At 37.2% G+C, this 13,059-nt stretch overlaps 1 protein-coding gene across 6 annotated transcripts in view; it reads left to right on the plus strand.

Annotated features, from left to right (window-relative positions):
- The window catches only part of sox5 (SRY-box transcription factor 5), a 283,238-nt gene that overhangs the window by 26,633 nt on the left and 243,546 nt on the right, over nt 1-13,059 (plus strand). For 4 of the 6 annotated variants that reach the window (XM_055190505.2, XM_073868214.1, XM_055190506.2 and 1 more), the window contains exon 3: nt 11,880-11,941. The exons of the other annotated variants lie outside the window; for them this stretch is intronic. The gene's annotated coding sequence lies outside the window, so the exon portion shown is untranslated. The remainder of the gene's footprint in view (nt 1-11,879; nt 11,942-13,059) is intronic. 6 annotated transcript variants of the gene reach the window in all.

A 13,059-nucleotide genomic window follows, 5' to 3' on the forward strand; every position in this document is an offset into this window, starting at 1 on the left:
ATGTTTTGTTATGTTTATTATGTTTCTGTTTTGTACCCGACAGTGTACTGTGATGCTTTTTGTCCATTTTGGTACTTGACAGCCCCAGTCACTCAGTATGCAAAAGATCAGCAAAAATATTCTACAGAGCATCTTTTGTGGTCCACAAAATAAAGTCATACAGGTTACAAGTTTGTAATCCTATTTTAGGGATCTATTCCTTTAATAACTCCATGACTGGGAAAGCAAAGGAATGCACACATGAAAGTTAGTTACACTCCCCATTGTGTCTTCAGCACAAGAGCTTATTGTCTCCATGATACCAATGTTACAAACAGCGTCAAAAGCAGGGAAAGACTTGTGCCTTTAACAGTGTGAAGTTAAATATTTCATCTGCCTCGCTTGGCTGTCAGGGCCAATTGCCTAGGCCACTAAAGAGGCAAAGTAACACAGGCTGACAGCAGCAGTCAGTGTAATGTGCTTTAGAAAGGCGAACAACAGGCTTTAACATAAACACTGTCTCCAGTGCAGTCAGAATACTTTCGCATTAGTGTTACTGTGCCTCTGGAACATAAACACCGTCTACCCTGCCTCACGTCCACCCTCACACACACAGACGTACAGCTACACAGGAGTGATGTTTCGTTTGTGAACCTATCAGTGTTTTGATCATACCATGCACTGATTTATACAGCACAAGCAATTCGAGTGTGGCCTGGTATTATCAGCCTTCTGAACGAGTACACTGTTGGTCAATGGTACCAGTTAAAATGGTCCTAGTATGTACTATAGGTTCAAATATGTACTCATTTGGCAACAATATGTATCTGTGAGCTACTAATGTGAACCCTATAGATGCAAAGCTGTACTTTTTGAAAGGGTACAGCCCCAGTGACAGCTGGGGTACACGGTGTGACCATTTTTTTTTTTTTTTTTTGAAAGTGTACCTTCTTAACTAAATTACGTGGTGTTTTTAGCCCGAACGAAACTGGAGCAGGACTGAACATGACATCTTTTTTTGTAAATGTACTACACACATCAAAACACGTTTTTCAAGAGCAGACAAGGCGTCATGTTTGCGAACAAGGATCTGCATGTATAAGGATGTCATAAATTATAATTCATAAATGAAGGTTAGCCATTTAAACATTTTAACCATTTCCATTTAAGGGGACCCGCAGTTTATGTAGATAAATGGCTCATTCTAAGGTAATTAAAACAAAACTGGTCTAAATATGTATGTGTCTAAAAATATAGTTATGTATATTATATTGCATTTCTGTCAAGAGATCCTCCTAAACACAGCCCAGTCTCACAAAATTACATACCTATAAGCACATTAATTTTTCATTATTTTCGCGATACTGTCACAAATTTTCAAGTTTTTTCGTGAACGTATCACGAATTTCTGTTTACCTGTCATTGTCACGTATTCGTTACTAAACTGTTTTTCCTATTTTTTACCATTGTTGCTTCGGTTTAGGGTTAGATTTACATAAAATGACGGCCTTACCCAAACCCAACTCTAACCCTAACGTCAGGCGACAATGGTTTAAAATTTTGAAAATATAAAAAAAATCAGATTTTTTTCATAAACCAATACTTAAAGTGACATCCTAACGCAAACACTAAATCTAACCTTAAAGCGAAGCGAAAATGGTTTGAAAATAGGAAAAAAACTGTTGAGTAACCAATAAGTGACAATGACACGTAAACAGATATTCGTGATACGATCACGACAAAAACACGAAAATTCGCATGCAACACGAAAAATAATTAAAAAATAACGTGCCTATAAGGCGGGGTGCTTGATTTTTGAAAAACACTTTGGAAAAGGGAGTCGGGCCGACTACCAAGACACACTTGTAGACAATCAGCAGTAAGGGGCGTGTCTACTAACCAAGATCGTTGTAATAAAATATGGATAGATCTGAGTATCATGATATTTTGTTTGGCAACACGGTATCGATTCTAAAAAAAAAAAAAAGTACACTTTTAAAATTAAAATCTGACAAGATTCATGGCAATTGTTTCATTTGGAGTTTGAATGCTGACCACTACAGTGACAGGAAGTACTTGCATAGGAGCATGCCACAATTTGTTTGGCTAAGGTTTGCATTTGGTGGTGTGTTCTCAACGACAAATTTCTATCCTATTATATTCCTAAAATAGGAAATATTCCCATATATTGCCTTGGTTCACAGTATCGCAACGTATTGCTACAGGGGGGCTAGGCCATTGCCTCCCCAGATTTTCTTTCTACCCACCAAAAATTTCTACACAAACACCCCCAAAATCCCCTAATCCTATATTAGACTTACCTCATTATTTATTTAAATACAACAGCCAATTGGGTTGCATATGTGTGTGGCGGGTCTATCAAAAGAAGGTCCAAATTCTATTGGGGTAGGGGCGTGTTTGTTTAGGTGATTTCCAATGTCAACATTGGCTTTCAAAGATCATGCACCCCACCTTTAATTTTTATTTTTTGCATAATAGAAAGTTGACTTATAATGTCAAGTTGATTATACAAAAAAAGGCAAGCAGTAATTTTTACAGTGTAAAGTAAAAAAAGTAAAAAGTTAATTTGCACATTATAGACCGTTTCAGCAGTAACAACATAAACAAGCGGCTGCACGTAACTTCCGGTAAACTTTGCTAAGAATAAATAACAACAAAGTTCTTTAAACATAGTTTATTTATATAACAAGCAAAAACACAACACATAGATTACATAGGAAACCAATACATTTGTTATTTTCGACGAGGCATTTGTTCAAGAGATCAGTTTAGCAACTAGTCAGACCTAAAAAAAAAAACGAAACCGGAAGTAAGGTTCGGATCCAGATGTGTATCACGTGCGTCCGATGAAATGGTCTATACTGAAAAAGTTGTCCAGCGTTGGGTCAAAAAGGGACAAACCCAGAAAATGTTTATATTTGACCCTAAAACAACTTAGCATTTTGGGTTAAAACCATCCAGCATGTGTTAAATTGCATCCCTTATTTTGATAATAACGCAGCATTTTTTTAAGAGTTTAGTCACCACCTACTGCTGCCCAGCAATGTTGAGTGAATCAATTGATTCTGAATGAATCTGAATCAATATTTATGGTGAAAAGAATCAACACACACACAAACTCCACAGTCCAAAAACTGACAGCGCCGTGGTGAGCCGATGGGCATAAATGTTAAGAATGAAAAGGATGAGTTGAATAGAAAGAAAAGTGAAAAATATAGGGGAGAGGAAAGAAAGAAAGAAAGAGAGAGAGAAAGAAAACGAGCGTTTTTCTTCTCCACCCATTCTCTTGTTTGGTTCTCAGTGTGTGTAAATGGCCGGGGGAAAAATTGAGGGGGTAGAAACGCTCCTCTCTTGTTAAACTGCTGGCAGATGACAGAAAAATTAGAGGCATTTTGCTCTTGACAGGTTGTTGTGTTTCTTTTCTGCTTCAAATGGTTTGTGTCAGTTTGTTTTCAGTCAAGCTGTCTTTCCCTGGAAATGCACGGCGTGCGCAGGTTTTTGTTCCGTTGGGGAAAAGGATCTGATATATCTAATGCCTTTCAGTTTGAAAAGAACAGTGGAGGGAAACGCAGTCGCTGCTGTGTCTGCTAATTACAGTGGCAGACTTTGATTACTTGTTTGAAAACACTTTTCAAACACACGTAATGATAACAATTAGTTACTGCTACATTTTCTCAGCGTGCTCGCTACTTCTCTCGCTTTCTCCGCGTCTTGACAGCGTATCTTTCATCCGGAGTTTTTTTTTAAGCGACATTTGTCTGGATTCGGACGCATATGTTGATGTTATAGCGCGGTCTGCTGTGTAAGCGAGCGTGTGTAGACGATGTCTTACTTGAGGAGTGTGTGTTTAATGCTAATTGGAATGAGATGACGGAGATTGACTGGGAAAATCTGGAAAAGCTTGTTTGGTCTTAACGAAACACCGTAAGGCACCGTTTTGGGAGTTTTTGTGCCGTTAATATCGCAATTGCTTCCCTTAGAAATCAGGGAGATTGGATGAAGAGCAAAATGGAGAGTTTTGCTTAAGTTTTTTCTTCTTTAGATTTTTCTGCTAAGAAACAGACAGTAATAATCTCACTTTGCTCAGATTTGGCATAGTATGCACCCACGTTTCACCAAACATTTCTTTTTCTTTTTTTTGGACAAAACAATCACTAGGGGTGATCATGAAATTTTGTTTGGCAATACGGTATCAATTCAAGTAAAATAAGATTCATGGCAGTTCTTTTATTTGGGGTTTACATGCTGACCACTAGATAGCATTTTTCTTATATCAATTTTCTTCAAAGAAAAATCAAGATAATTTACTCATCACCATGTCATCCAAAATGTTGATGTCTTTCTTTGTTCAGTCGAGAAGAAATTATGTTTTTTGAGGAAAACATTGCAGGATTTTTCTCATTTTAATGGACTTTAATAGAGCCCAACACTTAATACTTAACTCAACACTTAACAGTTTTTTTCAACGGAGTTTCAAATGACTATAAACGATCCCAGACGAGGCATAAGGGTCTTATCTAGCGAAACGATTGTCAATGTCCTCTCTACGTCACTACGCATTTATGTTAGGTCACGTAGGCGTATCACAGGACCGGATATAGACGAGAAGTTGTGGTTTAAAAGTGCACATTTTTCATTCTTCCCGTCAAAAATGACAATCGTTTTGCTAGATAAGACCCTTATGCCTCGTTTGGGATCGTTTATAGTCCTTTGAAAATCAGTTGAAAAAAAACTGTTAAGTGTTGAGTTAAGTATTAAGTGTTGGGCTCTATTAAAGTCCATCAAAATGAGAAAAATCCCGCAATGTTTTCCTCAAAAAACATAACCTCCTCTCGACTGAACAAAGAAAGGCACCAACATTTTGGATGACATGGTGGTGAGTAAATTATCTTGATTTTTTTAAGAAAATGGACTATTCCTTTAAACAGTGATAGGAGTGCATAGAAGACTTGCATAGGAGCGTGCCAATTTTTTTTGCTAAGGTTTGCTAAGTGTGGGGGGGTGTTCTCAATGACAGCTTTTCTAAAATTCTATCCTATTACATTCTTAAAATAGGAAATATCCTAATATATTGCCTCGCTTTACAGTATCACAATGTATAGCATCTCAACCAAGGTTGGGTCTACAGGGGGGCTAGGGGGCATCGCCCCCCCCCAGATTTTCTCTCTGCCCACCAATACATTTCTTCACAAACATCCCCAAAATAGCCCTTAATCCTTTCTTAGACTCACCTCATTATTTATTCAAATACAACAGCCAATGGCAAGTCTCCAGCAGCTTTCAATGTTTGTTTTGACGTAGTTCTGTTTTAAAATGTTTCAGTTTGGTTGTAGCATGATATATAGTAGATGTAAATTATATAAGATGGTTATACATGAAAAAATACACAGTATTGCGCAGTTTGTGCATTGTTGACATTAAAAACCTTTATAATCTGGTTGGGGGCATGTTGGGACTCTGATATCTTCAGAAAAGTCTCCTATAGCCTTTAATTCTCTCTGCGTTTGCCGACATTGATAAGACACAGCAGATAAATTATGCATTTTCTGTTTGAGATAGATCAAGTAAAACCTTCAGATCTGTTTTATATATATTTTACAATAAGTGTTATGGCTGCCCACCTAAAATTCCTGACTGCCACCCAGTTCAGCAAGCCTAGTACTGGGCCTGATCGCAAGATAAGTATCGTATCACAGGATTCTTGCCGATACACAGCCCTAGTATTCACAGTAATGAACATCTATACGTTTACTATACTGTATATTTTAAGAGACAAAGTTTAAATTGATACTTAAATTGATAAAACTTAATTCAGAACATATTCTTCTGGGGTATGAAAGAGCAACTTCGAAACAATCAGTTTAAGCATTAAAGAGTGAGAACCTGTTCATGTTACATTTGTACACACAGACTTTTGGTGATACAAAATAAATGATGTTTATAATAGGAAAGAGAGGCTGTACATCTGGATCTAGATTTATAAAAGCGAAGCGGGATTTAGACTTTGCTTTCAAACGATTACATGATGCAAAGCTAAACTTGTGTGACAGGAAACTTTGCATTTTTACTGGATAGGCCTTGCTTATGATTTGATTATTTCTGCCTGGTTTGTGCATTCCCTCACTCATCCGTGAATAGGGCCTGACAAAAGACAGAAGGTCTTCGTTTGATTTATTTGATTACTTTGAGTGCATTGTTTTTTCTGCTGAGGTGGGTGGGGTTTAAACATATAATATGGTTTTTTTTTTCTGAAAAAATATCGCTCTGCCAATTAAAAACTTTTTGTGTACTCTCTCTATTTTTTATGAACTCTTCACTTTCAATCTGGCCTTGCATTTACACTCACCCAAAGGATTATTAGGAACAACTGTTCAATTTCTCATTAATGCAATTATCTAATCAACCAATCACATGGCAGTTGCTTCAATGACAATCTCCTGAACTCCAAACTGAATGTCAGAATGGGAAAGAAAGGTGATTTAAGCAATTTTGAGCGTGGCATGGTTGTTGGTGCCAGACAGGGCCGGTTTGAGTATTTCACAATCTGCTCAGTTACTGGGATTTTCACGCACAACCATTTCTAGGGTTTACAAAGACTGGTGTGAAAATGGAAAAACATCCAGTATGCGGCAGTCATGTAGGCAAAAATGCCTTGTTGATGCTAGAGGTGAGAGGAGAATGGGCCGACTGATTCAAGGTGACAGAAGAGCAACTTTGACTGAAATAACCACTCGTTACAACCGAGGTATGCAGCAAAGCATTTGTGAAGCCACAACACACACAACCTTGAGACGGATGGGCTACAACAGCCGAAGACCCCACCGGGTACCACTCATCTCCACTACAAAGAGGAAAAAGTGGCTACAATTTGCAAGAGCTCACCAAAATTGGACAGTTGAAGACTGAAAGAATGTTGCCTGGTCTGATGAGTCTCGATTTCTGTTGAGACATGGTAGATTTCTGGTAGAGTCAGATTTTGTTGTGAACAGAATGAGAACATGGATCCATCATGCCTTGTTACTACCGTGCAGGCTGGTGGTGATGGTGTAATGTGTGGGGGATGTTTTCTTGGCACACTTTATGCCCCTTAGTGCCAATTGGGCATCGTTTAAATGCCACGGCCTACCTGAGCATTGTTTCTGACCATGTCCATCCCTTTATGACCACCATGTACTCATCCTCTGATGGCTACTTCCAGCAGGATAATGCACCATGTCACAAAGCTGATCATTTCAAATTGGTTTCTTGAACATGACAATGAGTTCACTGTACTAAAATGGCCTCCACAGTCACCAGATCTCAACCCAATAGAGCATCTTTGGGATGTGGTGGAACGGGAGCTTCATGCCCTGAATGTGCATCCCACAAATCTCCATCAACTGCAAGATGCTATCCTATCAATATGGGCCAACATTTCTAAAGAATGCTTTTAGCACCTTGTTGAATCAATGCCACATAGAATTAAGGCAGTTCTGAAGGCGAATGGGGGTCAAACACAGTATTAGGATGGTGTTCCTAATAATCCTTTAGGTGAGTGTATTAAATCAAAGCAGTCGTACCCCTAAAAGAGAGAGGAAGAAGAGGACTTAAAATGTCAACAATCCAAAAAGCAAGCATTCATAAGATTCAAGTGAATTAACACTCATTGCATTACATGGAAAACGTGTTGAGAGAATTCAATTTTTGCATGAATCATTCGTAAGTCTTAAAATTTGAGTATGGGCGATTTCCCGGACAGGGTTTAGATTAATCCAGTACTAGGCCTTATATTAGGACATTAGGTAGTTTTTACAAACAAACCTTACAAAAATCAATACTGGTGTGCGTTAAATGGCATTGATATGTTCAAATATGTCAGGTCATGATGTTTTTAAAGCAAGGCAGCTCAAAGATGCATTTTAGTCTAGGACTAGGAAAAGTCACCCATAAAGCTTCAGAATTAGGTCTGGCACTTTTGTTAAATATCTAGTTTTTTTACATTTAGTAGAAACTACAGAAGCAATAATTTATTAAAGGTAATTTTATCTTGAACGTTTTTTGCTGACAGTGTATAAGGTCAAATAGCTTTCACAGTGTTATTCACAATGTTATTTAATCAGAAAATGGCATGATTGGAATTAAGCAAAACCTAATTGACCTATTTTTTTGTGCCTGCTACACTGTTTTTTTTAACGTTTTGTCTGCCTAAATGTGTGTACTCAGACCAGAAAAAACTAAGATCACTTTTTAAACTCACATAATTCTTCCCTGCATTGTATCACCATTTTGTCATAAGTGTAAAGCAAAACTTTACATGCTTTGCATTTTCGAACTTTCGCTCTTTTTAGTTTTTCTCATCTCCTCAACAACCAACAAACAACCCTTTCCAAACATTGTTGTGTTACAGACCACACCAGATTGAATCGAAACTTACACCTCAGTTTTGTAGCCTCACAGACAGACACATTTAACCTGTGATGAAACAGGGCGTGACTTGTGGAAGTGATCTCACAGGGACCTAAAGGAACTGTGTTCACTTTTCTTCACGAATGCAGAAAATAGCCCAGATGTGCCACAACCTCCACCGCATTAACAGCCCAAAGCTATTATGGCTTCTCACGCATTTCTAAAAGCAGCGTGTCAATAGCGACAATTGTCACCCGACTTCCTGTTTTATGGGTCAGTGTTGTTGTTTTTCCAATGTCAGTAAAGACAAAGAGATCAAACCATAGCCAGCTGTTCCTAATATCACACTTACACTGTCCTCTCCTCTACATGTGTTACACCTGGATTAGCTGTCTGTTTCCCAGGATCAAATGCACACCATCTCTCTCTTTACGTGATTATTCTCTCTCTCTCTCTCTCTCTCTCTCTCTCATTCACTCTTTCATTATCTAATATGGAGCATAATCCTCTTGTGGAATTCATCTGCTTTAATGAGTGTTTGTTACCACGCTGAGGTGGAATTAAAATGAGTCTCAGTAAGAGGAGGGGATTGTGGGTTTTTGTAGTGCCGAAATATTTGCTCTTGTCCTGCCTTTATTCCCCAGTGGTAAATACAAGAGGCACCTGCCCATGTGCCAGATCAAATAAAGCAATCGTAAAGGGTGAGTTCAGTATGGAAAGCTGAAGAATTTATGGGACATTTTCTGGATCATGTGGCCTAATGGTTGAAACCTAGGATTGTGACTGTATGGTTATAAGATCAAGCCCCAGGTTCAAACGTTCTTTAGATTACTCCAGTGAGATGGTACTGATCATTTCTTTAGTTTTTTAAATAATATAGTGTCTGTCTGCTAAATGTAACCCTTGACCACAAAACCAGTAGTAAAGGTAAATTCTTTGAAATTTAGATTTATACATCATATGAATGCTGAATAAATAAGTTTGTTGGGATAGGACAATATTTGGCCGACATGCAACAGTTTGAAAATCTGGAGACTGAGGTTGCAAAAAATCAAAATATTAAGAAAAAAATCCAAGTTTGCCAAATTAAGTCCTTATCATTTCATCCACTTACAAAAGTTAACGATTTGATATATTTATGGTAGGAAATCTTTGTGGAACATTAATTTACATAAAACATAGCATAAAAATAAATCAGTAATTTTGACCCATAAAATATATTTTTGCCTTTTGCCATAAATAAACAATTAAGACAAATGCATTTTTTTGTAGGCATCGAGGCGTTTATTTATTATGCTTAAAGGGATAGTTCACCCAAAAATGAAAATGATGTCATCATTTACTCAAAAAAAGATATTTTGAAAGATGTTTGTTACCAAACAGATCTGGGGCACCATTGACTTCCATAGTATGAAGAAATAATACTATGGAAATCAGTGGTGCCACAGATCTGCTTCGTTTGTGTTGAGCAGAATAAAGTAACCTATACAGATTTGGGGTGAGTAAATGACAGGATTTAGATTTTTGGGTGAACTCCAATTTCTTTAACTAACCTATAAAGCATATACTGCGTACAAACAGCAAGTCTTCACATTAAATTCCTCACTATATATTACCCACTGAATTTAATGTTAAGTCAGGCGAATTTATCGCTGGAGTTATAATTTTTTTTAACTTGCGCAGAAGACGCTTTTGTACGGAAGCCGAGAGAGGACGTGTACAATTTTTATTTTTGCTTGTTTGTTTTCTCATGATCACAACTTAATTTCTCGTTATTTCGAGATAACAAAAGTTTTTTTCTTGTGATCTTGACTTGATTTTCTTATGTTCTTGAGATAACAAAAGTTGTATTTTTGTGATGTGAATAGCTTACATGTACTTGACAGAACATGTTGTTTGGTTTGTAGACAAAAGCATATTTTGCTAAATTAGCATGGATGAACAAATGAGATTGGGTTAGGGATTCGCTCAAGCTGAAATAGATTTGTCAGTAATTGAAAATAGTGATGAATTTAGGGACCGTCTCTAAAGTTACTCCATAATATACACGTTTCTTCTTTTAACAGCATTTAAATGGAATGACCTAAAGTCAACAAACAGTCACAAAACCAACTGTGTTCATGTGGTTGTCAGCTTTTTAGATTTTTTATTTATTAAAGGAAAAAGGTTAAATACTTTATTACTTTAGAGATGATCCCTAAATTCACAAACATTCACAGTCCAACTTTATTTATTTATTAAAGGCGGGGTGCACAATTTTTGAGAAACGCTTTGGAAAAGGGAATCGGGTCTAGTACCAAAACACACTTGTAGCCAATTAGCAGTAAGGGGCGTGTCTACTAACCGACATCGTTGCCTGGGGTGCGTATGTGTAGGGCAGGCCTATCAAAAGAAGGTCCAGATTCTATTGGGGTAGGGCCGTGTTTGTTTAGCAGATTTCAAATGTCAACATTGGCTTTCAGAGATTGTGCACCCTGCCTTTAAGTCTATCGACAATTAGCTACACGTGTTGTAACGGCGAAGACCCCAACTCATATGCCTTTCAAAATACACAAAATATTATGTACAGGAAATTACATTATGACATTTGGATTATCATGTTAGGATAAAGAGAAAACAACTTTTGTTATCCCAAAATCTCGATTTAAGTCGTGATCATGAGAAAACAATTTAATGAAATTATACATATAGCAGAATTAGATTGAGAGGTATAAGCCCTATAGTTGTTAATAGGTCAAGCATTGCATTAGCACTTCAAAAGGTAATGGGTTTGATTCCCAGAGAACACACATATTGAAAAAATGTACTGCTTGAATGCATCTGCCAAATGCATAAATCCAAATGAAGGTTGCTTCAAAGCTTTCCATTTAGTTATAAATATCTGTTATTTTTAGGCCCATATGCAATCTGTGTAATTCTCTGTCATTTTTCTGAAAAGTTTAAGGTCCTGAGATTAGTATACTTTCATTATAGAATAATTTATATTTTTTATTTTAAAACTTTAAAACATTTTATTTATTTGTATTTATTGTAAACATTTGGCCAAGACCTAATGCTTAACACACATAATGCAACACATTTGGCAAAATTACCAAATTTATTAAATTGACACACAAACTTGTACTGTATCTGTGACCGAGTGCAGATCTTTGTGTTGTCCAACTACGGTTCATTCACGGTGTGAATCCATAAAGTGGTCAGTCCACTGCTTGTTGGGGTACCTGTGAGTAGACCTGGTTTGGTCTAAATAGCATTTTGGGCTCAAAGAGTCACACACAATTCAAAGAAAAGAAATCTATAAAATAGACCCAGTGAAAACCTCTTCTTGATTCTTTCAAGCATTCATCAACACATTAAGAGTCAGTTACCTAAAGCTATTGACGTCATGGCGTCTTTCAAAAAAGAAATATTCACCTCAAAAGGTTTTGATTTTGGGCACAAAGAGGCGCTGGTATTGATCAGAGACGCCGTCTTTCTGTTCTTTTCTCCATCAGGGGCTGAAGAGCCGGAGACTGTATAAAGGGACTCAGACAGAGGGGGCGGGGCATCCCAGCAGGTAAAAGGACCCACCACAGGTCACAACCGTAGACTACATGTATGTTGGCTATTTTTGAAGGAGCTGTTGTAGTTGATTTATATTCAGACACCACAAGGAAAGAAGCGAAGGTTTATTCCATACTGTATTTAAACATTTAGCTTTTCTGGCATGATGGGGACTTTGTTAAATGCTAATGCTGTTATATTTAGATGATTATATTTTCCATCCTCCAATCCTACACCTTACCCCCACATAAATGTATTTTTAGATTTTCATTAATGAATTTTTTAGTATTAAGCCAACTGTCCACACAAAGTAGATGATTTAAGGTTTTAAACCAGAAGAAATTTGACCCAAAATGTAGACAAATCCTGATGCACACACATGTGACGGTACCTGTTGTGTAAAGAAAGGATAGACATTTGGTAGTACATAGTTGCTTGAAATTTGTGCAAATTTCCTATGGTGTCTTATTTTATTTTTATTATTGGATGACGTTTTGACCTGGCTCTCTAAGTCCACTTACATGTACTGAACCTCTGCGCACAGACTACATGTTGTGTCTGTGAATATGGGGCAGAGATGTACTTTCAACCTTCGGTTATGTAAGGCCAGGAATGTCAATTCAAAAGATTTTTTTCTGTTCCTAAAAAAGGGTCATTTGGAAGCTTTTATCTCATTATGATATTAAACACAACATCTGCTGCTTAATTTCTGCACAATAACCGGCATTGTAAAAACTTCCTGTAGAAAACAGAACGCAGCATTCCAGCGTTTTTGTTTGTGATTGTTGTTTTCACGAGTTTCTGATGTTCTCATTCCATTATCAGCGTGTTGGTTAACATAGCTGCATGCGCACATAGAGGCTAGTTAGATTTGACAAAACTCATTTTGGGGACATTCTCAAAAGTATAAAGAATTTATACTTCCCAGTGTTTCTTCACTGAAAATATTGTTGGTTTATACTTTCAAATTTTTACATAGTACATTTGAGGAGCTCAAATGCAAAAGCCTCTAAACGCCACATCCATCAAAACAAGATATTGACCGAATGCTCTCGACACATACAATAAGTTCATCAAATGCTTTTGCTTTAAATTCCTTTAAAGCTCCCATAACACATGCTGTTCTGCGTA

The sequence above is a fragment of the Misgurnus anguillicaudatus genome, chromosome 1, assembly GCF_027580225.2.
Source record: "Misgurnus anguillicaudatus chromosome 1, ASM2758022v2, whole genome shotgun sequence".
Classification (NCBI taxonomy): Eukaryota; Metazoa; Chordata; class Actinopteri; order Cypriniformes; family Cobitidae; genus Misgurnus; species Misgurnus anguillicaudatus.